Below are 12,273 nucleotides of genomic sequence, written 5' to 3' on the forward strand. Positions count from 1 at the left end.
GACACCCTCCTCCAGCCTCTGACACCCTCCTCCAGCCTCTGACACCCTCCTCCAGCCTCTGACACCCTCCTCCAGCCTCTGACACCCTCCTCCAGCCTCTGACACCCTCCTCCATGGCCTGACACCCTCCTCCATGGCCTGACACCCTCCTCCAGCCTCTGACACCCTCCTCCATGGCCTGACACCCTCCTCCATCCTCTGACCCCCTCCTCCAGGGCCTGTCACCCTCCTCCAGGGCCTGACACCCTCCTCCAGCCTCTGACACCCTCCTCCATGGCCTGACACCCTCCTCCATCCTCTGACACCCTCCTCCAGCCTCTGACACCCTCCTCCAGCCTCTGACACCCTCCTCCAGCCTCTGACACCCTCCTCCACGGCCTGACACCCTCCTCCATCCTCTGACACCCTCCTCCATGGCCTGACACCCTCCTCCATGGCCTGACACCCTCCTCCATGGCCTGACACCCTCCTCCATGGCCTGACACCCTCCTCCATGGCCTGACACCCTCCTCCATGGCCTGACACCCTCCTCCATGGCCTGACACCCTCCTCCATGGCCTGACACCCTCCTCCATGGCCTGACACCCTCCTCCATGGCCTGACACCCTCCTCCAGGGCCTGACACCCTCCTCCAGGGCCTGACACCCTCCTCCAGGGCCTGACACCCTCCTCCAGGGCCTGACACCCTCCTCCATGGCCTGACACCCTCCTCCATCCTCTGACACCCTCCTCCATGGCCTGACACCCTCCTCCATCCTCTGACACCCTCCTCCAGGGCCTGACACCCTCCTCCAGGGCCTGACACCCTCCTCCAGCCTCTGACACCCTCCTCCATGGCCTGACACCCTCCTCCATGGCCTGACACCCTCCTCCATGGCCTGACACCCTCCTCCAGGGCCTGACACCCTCCTCCAGGGCCTGACACCCTCCTCCAGGGCCTGACACCCTCCTCCAGGGCCTGACACCCTCCTCCAGGGCCTGACACCCTCCTCCAGCCTCTGACACCCTCCTCCATGGCCTGACACCCTCCTCCATCCTCTGACACCCTCCTCCATGGCCTGACACCCTCCTCCATCCTCTGACACCCTCCTCCAGGGCCTGACACCCTCCTCCAGGGCCTGACACCCTCCTCCAGGGCCTGACACCCTCCTCCAGCCTCTGACACCCTCCTCCATGGCCTGACACCCTCCTCCATGGCCTGACACCCTCCTCCATGGCCTGACACCCTCCTCCATGGCCTGACACCCTCCTCCATGGCCTGACACCCTCCTCCATGGCCTGACACCCTCCTCCATGGCCTGACACCCTCCTCCATGGCCTGACACCCTCCTCCATGGCCTGACACCCTCCTCCATGGCCTGACACCCTCCTCCATGGCCTGACACCCTCCTCCATGGCCTGACACCCTCCTCCATGGCCTGACACCCTCCTCCATGGCCTGACACCCTCCTCCATGGCCTGACACCCTCCTCCATGGCCTGACACCCTCCTCCAGGGCCTGACACCCTCCTCCAGGGCCTGACACCCTCCTCCAGGGCCTGACACCCTCCTCCAGGGCCTGACACCCTCCTCCAGCCTCTGACACCCTCCTCCATGGCCTGACACCCTCCTCCATGGCCTGACACCCTCCTCCATGGCCTGACACCCTCCTCCATGGCCTGACACCCTCCTCCAGCCTCTGACACCCTCCTCCAGCCTCTGACACCCTCCTCCAGCCTCTGACACCCTCCTCCAGCCTCTGACACCCTCCTCCAGCCTCTGACACCCTCCTCCAGCCTCTGACACCCTCCTCCAGCCTCTGACACCCTCCTCCAGCCTCTGACACCCTCCTCCAGCCTCTGACACCCTCCTCCAGCCTCTGACACCCTCCTCCAGCCTCTGACACCCTCCTCCAGCCTCTGACACCCTCCTCCATGGCCTGACACCCTCCTCCATGGCCTGACACTCTCCTCCATCTTCTGACACCCTCCTCCATGGCCTGACACCCTCCTCCATGGCCTGACACCCTCCTCCAGCCTCTGACACCCTCCTCCATGGCCTGACACCCTCCTCCATCCTCTGACACCCTTCTCCATCCTCTGACACCCTCCTCCATCCTCTGACACCCTCCTCCATCCTCTGACACCCTCCTCCATGGCCTGACACCCTCCTCCAGCCTCTGACACCCTCCTCCAGCCTCTGACACCCTCCTCCAGCCTCTGACACCCTCCTCCATGGCCTGACACCCTCCTCCATCCTCTGACACCCTCCTCCATCCTCTGACCCCCTCCTCCATCCTCTGACCCCCTCCTCCATGGCCTGACACCCTCCTCCATGGCCTGACACCCTCCTCCATGGCCTGACACCCTCCTCCATGGGCTGACACCCTCCTCCATGGGCTGACACCCTCCTCCATGGGCTGACACCCTCCTCCATGGGCTGACACCCTCCTCCATGGGCTGACACCCTCCTCCATGGGCTGACACCCTCCTCCATGGGCTGACACCCTCCTCCATGGGCTGACACCCTCCTCCATGGGCTGACACCCTCCTCCATGGGCTGACACCCTCCTCCATGGGCTGACACCCTCCTCCATGGGCTGACACCCTCCTCCATGGCCTGACACCCTCCTCCATGGCCTGACACCCTCCTCCAGCCTCTGACACCCTCCTCCAGCCTCTGACACCCTCCTCCAGCCTCTGACACCCTCCTCCAGCCTCTGACACCCTCCTCCAGCCTCTGACACCCTCCTCCAGCCTCTGACACCCTCCTCCAGCCTCTGACACCCTCCTCCAGCCTCTGACACCCTCCTCCAGCCTCTGACACCCTCCTCCAGCCTCTGACACCCTCCTCCAGCCTCTGACACCCTCCTCCAGCCTCTGACACCCTCCTCCACGGCCTGACACCCTCCTCCATCCTCTGACACCCTCCTCCATCCTCTGACACCCTCCTCCATCCTCTGACACCCTCCTCCATGGCCTGACACCCTCCTCCAGCCTCTGACACCCTCCTCCAGGGCCTGACACCCTCCTCTATGGCCTGACACCCTCCTCTATGGCCTGACACCCTCCTCCAGCCTCTGACACCCTCCTCCAGCCTCTGACACCCTCCTCCAGCCTCTGACACCCTCCTCCAGCCTCTGACACCCTCCTCCAGCCTCTGACACCCTCCTCCAGCCTCTGACACCCTCCTCCAGCCTCTGACACCCTCCTCCAGCCTCTGACACCCTCCTCCATCCTCTGACACCCTCCTCCAGCCTCTGACACCCTCCTCCACGGCCTGACACCCTCCTCCATCCTCTGACACCCTCCTCCATCCTCTGACACCCTCCTCCATCCTCTGACACCCTCCTCCATGGCCTGACACCCTCCTCCAGCCTCTGACACCCTCCTCCAGGGCCTGACACCCTCCTCTATGGCCTGACACCCTCCTCCAGCCTCTGACACCCTCCTCCATGGCCTGACACCCTCCTCCATGGCCTGACACCCTCCTTCAGCCTCTGACACCCTCCTCCATGGCCTGACACCCTCCTCCATGGCCTGACACCCTCCTCCATGGCCTGACACCCTCCTCCATGGCCTGACACCCTCCTCCATGGCCTGACACCCTCCTCCATGGCCTGACACCCTCCTCCATGGCCTGACACCCTCCTCCATGGCCTGACACCCTCCTCCATGGCCTGACACCCTCCTCCATGGCCTGACACCCTCCTCCATGGCCTGACACCCTCCTCCATGGCCTGACACCCTCCTCCATCCTCTGACACCCTCCTCCAGCCTCTGACACCCTCCTCCATGGCCTGACACCCTCCTCCATGGCCTGACACCCTCCTCCATGGCCTGACACCCTCCTCCAGCCCCTGACACCCTCCTCCATCCTCTGACACCCTCCTCCATCCTCTGACACGCTGCTCCATCCTCTGACACCCTCCTCCATGGCCTGACACCCTCCTCCATGGCCTGACACCCTCCTCCATGGCCTGACACCCTCCTCCATGGCCTGACACCCTCCTCCATGGCCTGACACCCTCCTCCATCCTCTGACACCCTCCTCCATCCTCTGACACCCTCCTCCATGGCCTAACACCCTCCTCCATGGCCTGACACCCTCCTCCATGGCCTGACACCCTCCTCCATGGGCTGACACCCTCCTCCATCCTCTGACACCCTCCTCCATCCTCTGACACCCTCCTCCATCCTCTGACACCCTCCTCCAGCCTCTGACACCCTCCTCCATCCTCTGACACCCTCCTCCATCCTCTGACACCCTCCTCCATGGCCTGACACCCTCCTCCATCCTCTGACACCCTCCTCCAGCCTCTGACACCCTCCTCCAGCCTCTGACACCCTCCTCCAGCCTCTGACACCCTCCTCCACGGCCTGACACCCTCCTCCATCCTCTGACACCCTCCTCCATGGCCTGACACCCTCCTCCATGGCCTGACACCCTCCTCCATGGCCTGACACCCTCCTCCAGCCTCTGACACCCTCCTCCATCCTCTGACACCCTCCTCCATGGCCTGACACCCTCCTCCATCCTCTGACACCCTCCTCCATGGGCTGACACCCTCCTCCATGGGCTGACACCCTCCTCCATGGCCTGACACCCTCCTCCATGGCCTGACACCCTCCTCCATGGCCTGACACCCTCCTCCATGGCCTGACACCCTCCTCCATGGCCTGACACCCTCCTCCATGGCCTGACACCCTCCTCCATGGCCTGACACCCTCCTCCAGCCTCTGACACCCTCCTCCATGGCCTGACACCCTCCTCCAGCCTCTGACACCCTCCTCCAGCCTCTGACACCCTCCTCCAGCCTCTGACACCCTCCTCCAGCCTCTGACACCCTCCTCCAGCCTCTGACACCCTCCTCCAGCCTCTGACACCCTCCTCCAGCCTCTGACACCCTCCTCCAGCCTCTGACACCCTCCTCCAGCCTCTGACACCCTCCTCCAGCCTCTGACACCCTCCTCCACGGCCTGACACCCTCCTCCATCCTCTGACACACTCCTCCAGCCTCTGACACCCTCCTCCAGCCTCTGACACCGTCCTCCAGCCTCTGACACCCTCCTCCATGGCCTGACACCCTCCTCCAGCCTCTGACACCCTCCTCCATGGCCTGACACACTCCTCCAGCCTCTGACACCCTCCTCCAGCCTCTGACACCCTCCTCCATGGCCTGACACCCTCCTCCAGCCTCTGACATCCTCCTCCATGGCCTGACACCCTCCTCCATCCTCTGACCCCCTCCTCCATGGCCTGACACCCTCCTCCATCCTCTGACACCCTCCTCCAGGGCCTGACACCCTCCTCCAGGGCCTGACACCCTCCTCCAGCCTCTGACACCCTCCTCCATGGCCTGACACCCTCCTCCAGCCTCTGACACCCTCCTCCAGCCTCTGACACCCTCCTCCAGCCTCTGACACCCTCCTCCAGCCTCTGACACCCTCCTCCAGCCTCTGACACCCTCCTCCAGCCTCTGACACCCTCCTCCAGCCTCTGACACCCTCCTCCAGGGCCTGACACCCTCCTCCAGGGCCTGACACCCTCCTCCAGGGCCTGACTCCCTCCTCCAGGGCCTGACACCCTCCTCCAGCCTCTGACACCCTCCTCCATGGCCTGACACCCTCCTCCATCCTCTGACACCCTCCTCCATGGCCTGACACCCTCCTCCATCCTCTGACACCCTCCTCCATGGCCTGACACCCTCCTCCATGGCCTGACACCCTCCTCCATGGCCTGACACCCTCCTCCATGGCCTGACACCCTCCTCCATGGCCTGACACCCTCCTCCATGGCCTGACACCCTCCTCCATGGCCTGACACCCTCCTCCATGGCCTGACACCCTCCTCCATGGCCTGACACCCTCCTCCATGGCCTGACACCCTCCTCCATGGCCTGACACCCTCCTCCATGGCCTGACACCCTCCTCCATGGCCTGACACCCTCCTCCAGGGCCTGACACCCTCCTCCAGGGCCTGACACCCTCCTCCAGGGCCTGACACCCTCCTCCAGCCTCTGACACCCTCCTCCATGGCCTGACACCCTCCTCCAGCCTCTGACACCCTCCTCCAGCCTCTGACACCCTCCTCCAGCCTCTGACACCCTCCTCCAGCCTCTGACACCCTCCTCCAGCCTCTGACACCCTCCTCCATGGCCTGACACCCTCCTACAGCCTCTGACACCCTCCTCCAGCCTCTGACACCCTCCTCCATGGCCTGACACTCTCCTCCATCTTCTGACACCCTCCTCCATGGCCTGACACCCTCCTCCAGCCTCTGACACCCTCCTCCATGGCCTGACACCCTCCTCCATCCTCTGACACCCTTCTCCATCCTCTGACACCCTCCTCCATCCTCTGACACCCTTCTCCATGGCCTGACACCCTCCTCCATGGCCTGACACCCTCCTCCAGCCTCTGACACCCTCCTCCAGTCTCTGACACCCTCCTCCAGCCTCTGACACCCTCCTCCAGCCTCTGACACCCTCCTCCAGCCTCTGACACCCTCCTCCAGCCTCTGACACCCTCCTCCATGGCCTGACACCCTCCTCCATCCTCTGACACCCTCCTCCATCCTCTGACCCCCTCCTCCATGGCCTGACACCCTCCTCCATGGGCTGACACCCTCCTCCATGGGCTGACACCCTCCTCCATGGGCTGACACCCTCCTCCATGGGCTGACACCCTCCTCCATGGGCTGACACCCTCCTCCATGGGCTGACACCCTCCTCCATGGGCTGACACCCTCCTCCATGGCCTGACACCCTCCTCCATGGCCTGACACCCTCCTCCATGGCCTGACACCCTCCTCCATGGCCTGACACCCTCCTCCATGGCCTGACACCCTCCTCCATCCTCTGACACCCTCCTCCAGCCTCTGACACCCTCCTCCAGCCTCTGACACCCTCCTCCAGCCTCTGACACCCTCCTCCAGCCTCTGACACCCTCCTCCATGGCCTGACACTCTCCTCCATCTTCTGACACCCTCCTCCATGGCCTGACACCCTCCTCCATGGCCTGACACCCTCCTCCAGCCTCTGACACCCTCCTCCATGGCCTGACACCCTCCTCCATCCTCTGACACCCTTCTCCATCCTCTGACACCCTCCTCCATCCTCTGACACCCTCCTCCATGGCCTGACACCCTCCTCCAGCCTCTGACACCCTCCTCCAGCCTCTGACACCCTCCTCCAGCCTCTGACACCCTCCTCCAGCCTCTGACACCCTCCTCCAGCCTCTGACACCCTCCTCCAGCCTCTGACACCCTCCTCCATGGCCTGACACCCTCCTCCATCCTCTGACACCCTCCTCCATCCTCTGACCCCCTCCTCCATGGCCTGACACCCTCCTCCATGGCCTGACACCCTCCTCCATGGCCTGACACCCTCCTCCATGGCCTGACACCCTCCTCCATGGCCTGACACCCTCCTCCATGGCCTGACACCCTCCTCCATGGCCTGACACCCTCCTCCATGGGCTGACACCCTCCTCCATGGGCTGACACCCTCCTCCATGGGCTGACACCCTCCTCCAGCCTCTGACACCCTCCTCCATGGCCTGACACCCTCCTCCATGGCCTGACACCCTCCTCCAGCCTCTGACACCCTCCTCCATGGCCTGACACCCTCCTCCATGGCCTGACACCCTCCTCCATGGCCTGACACCCTCCTCCATGGCCTGACACCCTCCTCCATGGCCTGACACCCTCCTCCATGGCCTGACACCCTCCTCCATGGCCTGACACCCTCCTCCATGGCCTGACACCCTCCTCCATCCTCTGACACCCTCCTCCATGGCCTGACACCCTCCTCCATGGCCTGACACCCTCCTCCATGGCCTGACATCCTCCTCCATGGGCTGACACCCTCCTCCATCCTCTGACACCCTCCTCCAGCCTCTGACACCCTCCTCCAGCCTCTGACACCCTCCTCCATCCTCTGACACCCTCCTCCAGCCTCTGACACCCTCCTCCATCCTCTGACACCCTCCTCCATCCTCTGACACCCTCCTCCATCCTCTGACACCCTCCTCCAGCCTCTGACACCCTCCTCCAGCCTCTGACACCCTCCTCCATGGCCTGACACCCTCCTCCATCCTCTGACACCCTCCTCCATCCTCTGACACCCTCCTCCATCCTCTGACACCCTCCTCCATGGCCTGACACCCTCCTCCAGCCTCTGACACCCTCCTCCAGCCTCTGACACCCTCCTCCAGCCTCTGACACCCTCCTCCAGCCTCTGACACCCTCCTCCAGCCTCTGACACCCTCCTCCAGCCTCTGACACCCTCCTCCAGCCTCTGACACCCTCCTCCATGGCCTGACACCCTCCTCCATGGCCTGACACCCTCCTCCATGGCCTGACACCCTCCTCCATGGCCTGACACCCTCCTCCAGCCTCTGACACCCTCCTCCATCCTTTGACACCCTCCTCCATGGCCTGACACCCTCCTCCAGCCTCTGACACCCTCCTCCATGGCCTGACACCCTCCTCCATCCTCTGACACCCTCCTCCATGGGCTGACACCCTCCTCCATGGCCTGACACCCTCCTCCATGGCCTGACACCCTCCTCCATGGCCTGACACCCTCCTCCATGGCCTGACACCCTCCTCCATGGCCTGACACCCTCCTCCATGGCCTGACACCCTCCTCCATGGCCTGACACCCTCCTCCAGCCTCTGACACCGTCCTCCAGCCTCTGACACCCTCCTCCATGGCCTGACACCCTCCTCCAGCCTCTGACACCCTCCTCCATGGGCTGACACCCTCCTCCATGGGCTGACACCCTCCTCCATGGGCTGACACCCTCCTCCATGGCCTGACACCCTCCTCCAGCCTCTGACACCCTCCTCCAGCCTCTGACACCCTCCTCCAGCCTCTGACACCCTCCTCCAGCCTCTGACACCCTCCTCCAGCCTCTGACACCCTCCTCCAGCCTCTGACACCCTCCTCCAGCCTCTGACACCCTCCTCCAGCCTCTGACACCCTCCTCCAGCCTCTGACACCCTCCTCCAGCCTCTGACACCCTCCTCCAGCCTCTGACACCCTCCTCCAGCCTCTGACACCCTCCTCCAGCCTCTGACACCCTCCTCCAGCCTCTGACACCCTCCTCCAGCCTCTGACACCCTCCTCCAGCCTCTGACACCCTCCTCCAGCCTCTGACACCCTCCTCCAGCCTCTGACACCCTCCTCCAGCCTCTGACACCCTCCTCCAGCCTCTGACACCCTCCTCCAGCCTCTGACACCCTCCTCCAGCCTCTGACACCCTCCTCCAGCCTCTGACACCCTCCTCCAGCCTCTGACACCCTCCTCCAGCCTCTGACACCCTCCTCCAGCCTCTGACACCCTCCTCCAGCCTCTGACACCCTCCTCCAGCCTCTGACACCCTCCTCCAGCCTCTGACACCCTCCTCCAGCCTCTGACACCCTCCTCCAGCCTCTGACACCCTCCTCCAGCCTCTGACACCCTCCTCCAGCCTCTGACACCCTCCTCCACGGCCTGACACCCTCCTCCATCCTCTGACACCCTCCTCCAGCCTCTGACACCCTCCTACAGCCTCTGACACCCTCCTCCAGCCTCTGACACCCTCCTCCAGCCTCTGACACCCTCCTCCATGGCCTGACACCCTCCTCCATGGGCTGACACCCTCCTCCATGGGCTGACACCCTCCTCCATGGGCTGACACCCTCCTCCATGGGCTGACACCCTCCTCCATGGCCTGACACCCTCCTCCATGGCCTGACACCCTCCTCCATGGCCTGACACCCTCCTCCATGGCCTGACACCCTCCTCCATGGCCTGACACCCTCCTCCAGCCTCTGACACCCTCCTCCAGCCTCTGACACCCTCCTCCATGGCCTGACACCCTCCTCCATGGCCTGACACCCTCCTCCATCCTCTGACACCCTCCTCCATGGCCTGACACCCTCCTCCAGCCTCTGACACCCTCCTCCAGCCTCTGACACCCTCCTCCAGCCTCTGACACCCTCCTCCATGGCCTGACACTCTCCTCCATGGCCTGACACTCTCCTCCATCTTCTGACACCCTCCTCCATGGCCTGACACCCTCCTCCAGCCTCTGACACCCTCCTCCAGCCTCTGACACCCTCCTCCAGCCTCTGACACCCTCCTCCAGCCTCTGACACCCTCCTCCAGCCTCTGACACCCTCCTCCAGCCTCTGACACCCTCCTCCACGGCCTGACACCCTCCTCCATCCTCTGACACCCTCCTCCATCCTCTGACACCCTCCTCCATCCTCTGACACCCTCCTCCAGCCTCTGACACCCTCCTCCAGCCTCTGACACCCTCCTCCAGCCTCTGACACCCTCCTCCATCCTCTGACACCCTCCTCCATGGCCTGACACCCTCCTCCATGGCCTGACACCCTCCTCCATCCTCTGACACCCTCCTCCATGGCCTGACACCCTCCTCCATGGCCTGACACCCTCCTCCATCCTCTGACACCCTCCTCCATCCTCTGACACCCTCCTCCATGGCCTGACACCCTCCTCCATCCTCTGACACCCTCCTCCATGGCCTGACACCCTCCTCCATGGCCTGACACCCTCCTCCATGGCCTGACACCCTCCTCCATCCTCTGACACCCTCCTCCATCCTCTGACACCCTCCTCCATGGCCTGACACCCTCCTCCATGGCCTGACACCCTCCTCCAGCCTCTGACACCCTCCTCCAGCCTCTGACACCCTCCTCCAGCCTCTGACACCCTCCTCCAGCCTCTGACACCCTCCTCCACGGCCTGACACCCTCCTCCAGCCTCTGACACCCTCCTCCAGCCTCTGACACCCTCCTCCACGGCCTGACACCCTCCTCCACGGCCTGACACCCTCCTCCAGCCTCTGACACCCTCCTCCAGCCTCTGACACCCTCCTCCATGGCCTGACACCCTCCTCCAGCCTCTGACACCCTCCTCCAGCCTCTGACACCCTCCTCCATGGCCTGACACCCTCCTCTTTTTATAGTATTCTGCATTGTGCAATATGTTTTTAATTTGATTTTTCTCTTTCCACAGGTTGAAAGCTGAGATTGGAATTTGTTTCATTTAAAAGCAGTTTTTTTCTTATTGTTTTTTGTGATAAATGTATTTTGCCTCGGTCTCATCAATTTTTCCACAAATAAAAAGTTTAACATGATTTTGTTTGCCTCTCTAGTATATTGGTGGGGTAAAGTGTTGATTGAATATATTCAGATGCCGAATATGTCCAAATAGGTCTATTAGTACCGATTATAAATGGTTATAGTGGGGGATATCTGGGAAAGACCCTCACACACCTTCAGCAGTGGCACTTGTCGGGCTGTCTTCACCCTGCCAATGGTAACTCATTGTGTCCCGTACGCGGGGGATGCTAGGTGTCCAGCACCACAGAACCCAGCCACATTGTGTCGTCACCACCCTCCTGCTATGATGGCATTGGGCCCTCATCACTATGTGTTAATATATGTGCAGCGCCATCGGATTGTGCTATAAGTGAAATAAAATGTGTTCACCATTACTTCCATAGCGCTGTACATATATCACCAACACTCAGAGACCATAGATTACGAGCCCTATCAGTATGTTTCTATAGCATATAAACAGCTACTATATAGACTGCATATGCACTATATGTACACACGCTATTAGTCCAGGGTCACACTTGTGTGTGCAATGTGAGAAACGCATCAATACCCGGCACTCAGGACTGGAGTATATATTTATATGCAGCTGAATGCTACTTTTCTGAGTTTCGGCAGCAGTGCCGGGTATTGATGCCAGAGACTCATGCGAGTTTCTTGTATTGCACACGCAAATGTGACCCTGGCCTCACACCCATGCATTCGCCTTTCTGTACCTATATACCCAAACACACACTATATGCATCAAATACACTCTGCATGCATATATACACACACTGATGCTCTCCTCTGTATTACACACACACACACTATACGTGCATTAAGAATAATCATTTTAACATGGGCACCACAGACTATAAAAAAATCTGTCACATGTGCAACCAGCGCTAAGGTTGGGAAGAGGAAAAATGAAACGAACAAAAAAAAAGTCAAATTCCCTGGGGAGCAGGGGGACAAGTGATGTTGCTGTGTGCTTTCGGGGAAGAAAGCCCAGGGTTTCCCCTTTAAAAAGACACCAAAAGTGCGTCGCTGAGACTTGTGGTTCCGGAGAAACGAGGCCGGGACCGTGAGCTCCCCCTTTCGATGAAAATCACGCGGTGTGGTCTGGGTAAGAAACGTGACATATAGCTTTTCTTACCCGGACCAAACCCTGCCAGT

General features: G+C 62.1%; 1 long non-coding RNA gene across 1 annotated transcript in view; it reads left to right on the plus strand.

Moving 5' to 3' along the window:
- The window catches only part of LOC138651195 (uncharacterized), a 31,081-nt gene extending 19,949 nt beyond the window's left edge, over positions 1–11,132 (plus strand). Inside the window, exon 3 of the long non-coding RNA XR_011315450.1 lies at positions 11,012–11,132. This is a non-coding gene — a long non-coding RNA (uncharacterized lncRNA). The remainder of the gene's footprint in view (positions 1–11,011) is intronic.
- Positions 11,133–12,273: the final 1,141 nt, after the last annotated feature.

This window comes from Ranitomeya imitator, chromosome 10 (genome assembly GCF_032444005.1).
Source record: "Ranitomeya imitator isolate aRanImi1 chromosome 10, aRanImi1.pri, whole genome shotgun sequence".
Classification (NCBI taxonomy): domain Eukaryota; kingdom Metazoa; phylum Chordata; class Amphibia; order Anura; family Dendrobatidae; genus Ranitomeya; species Ranitomeya imitator.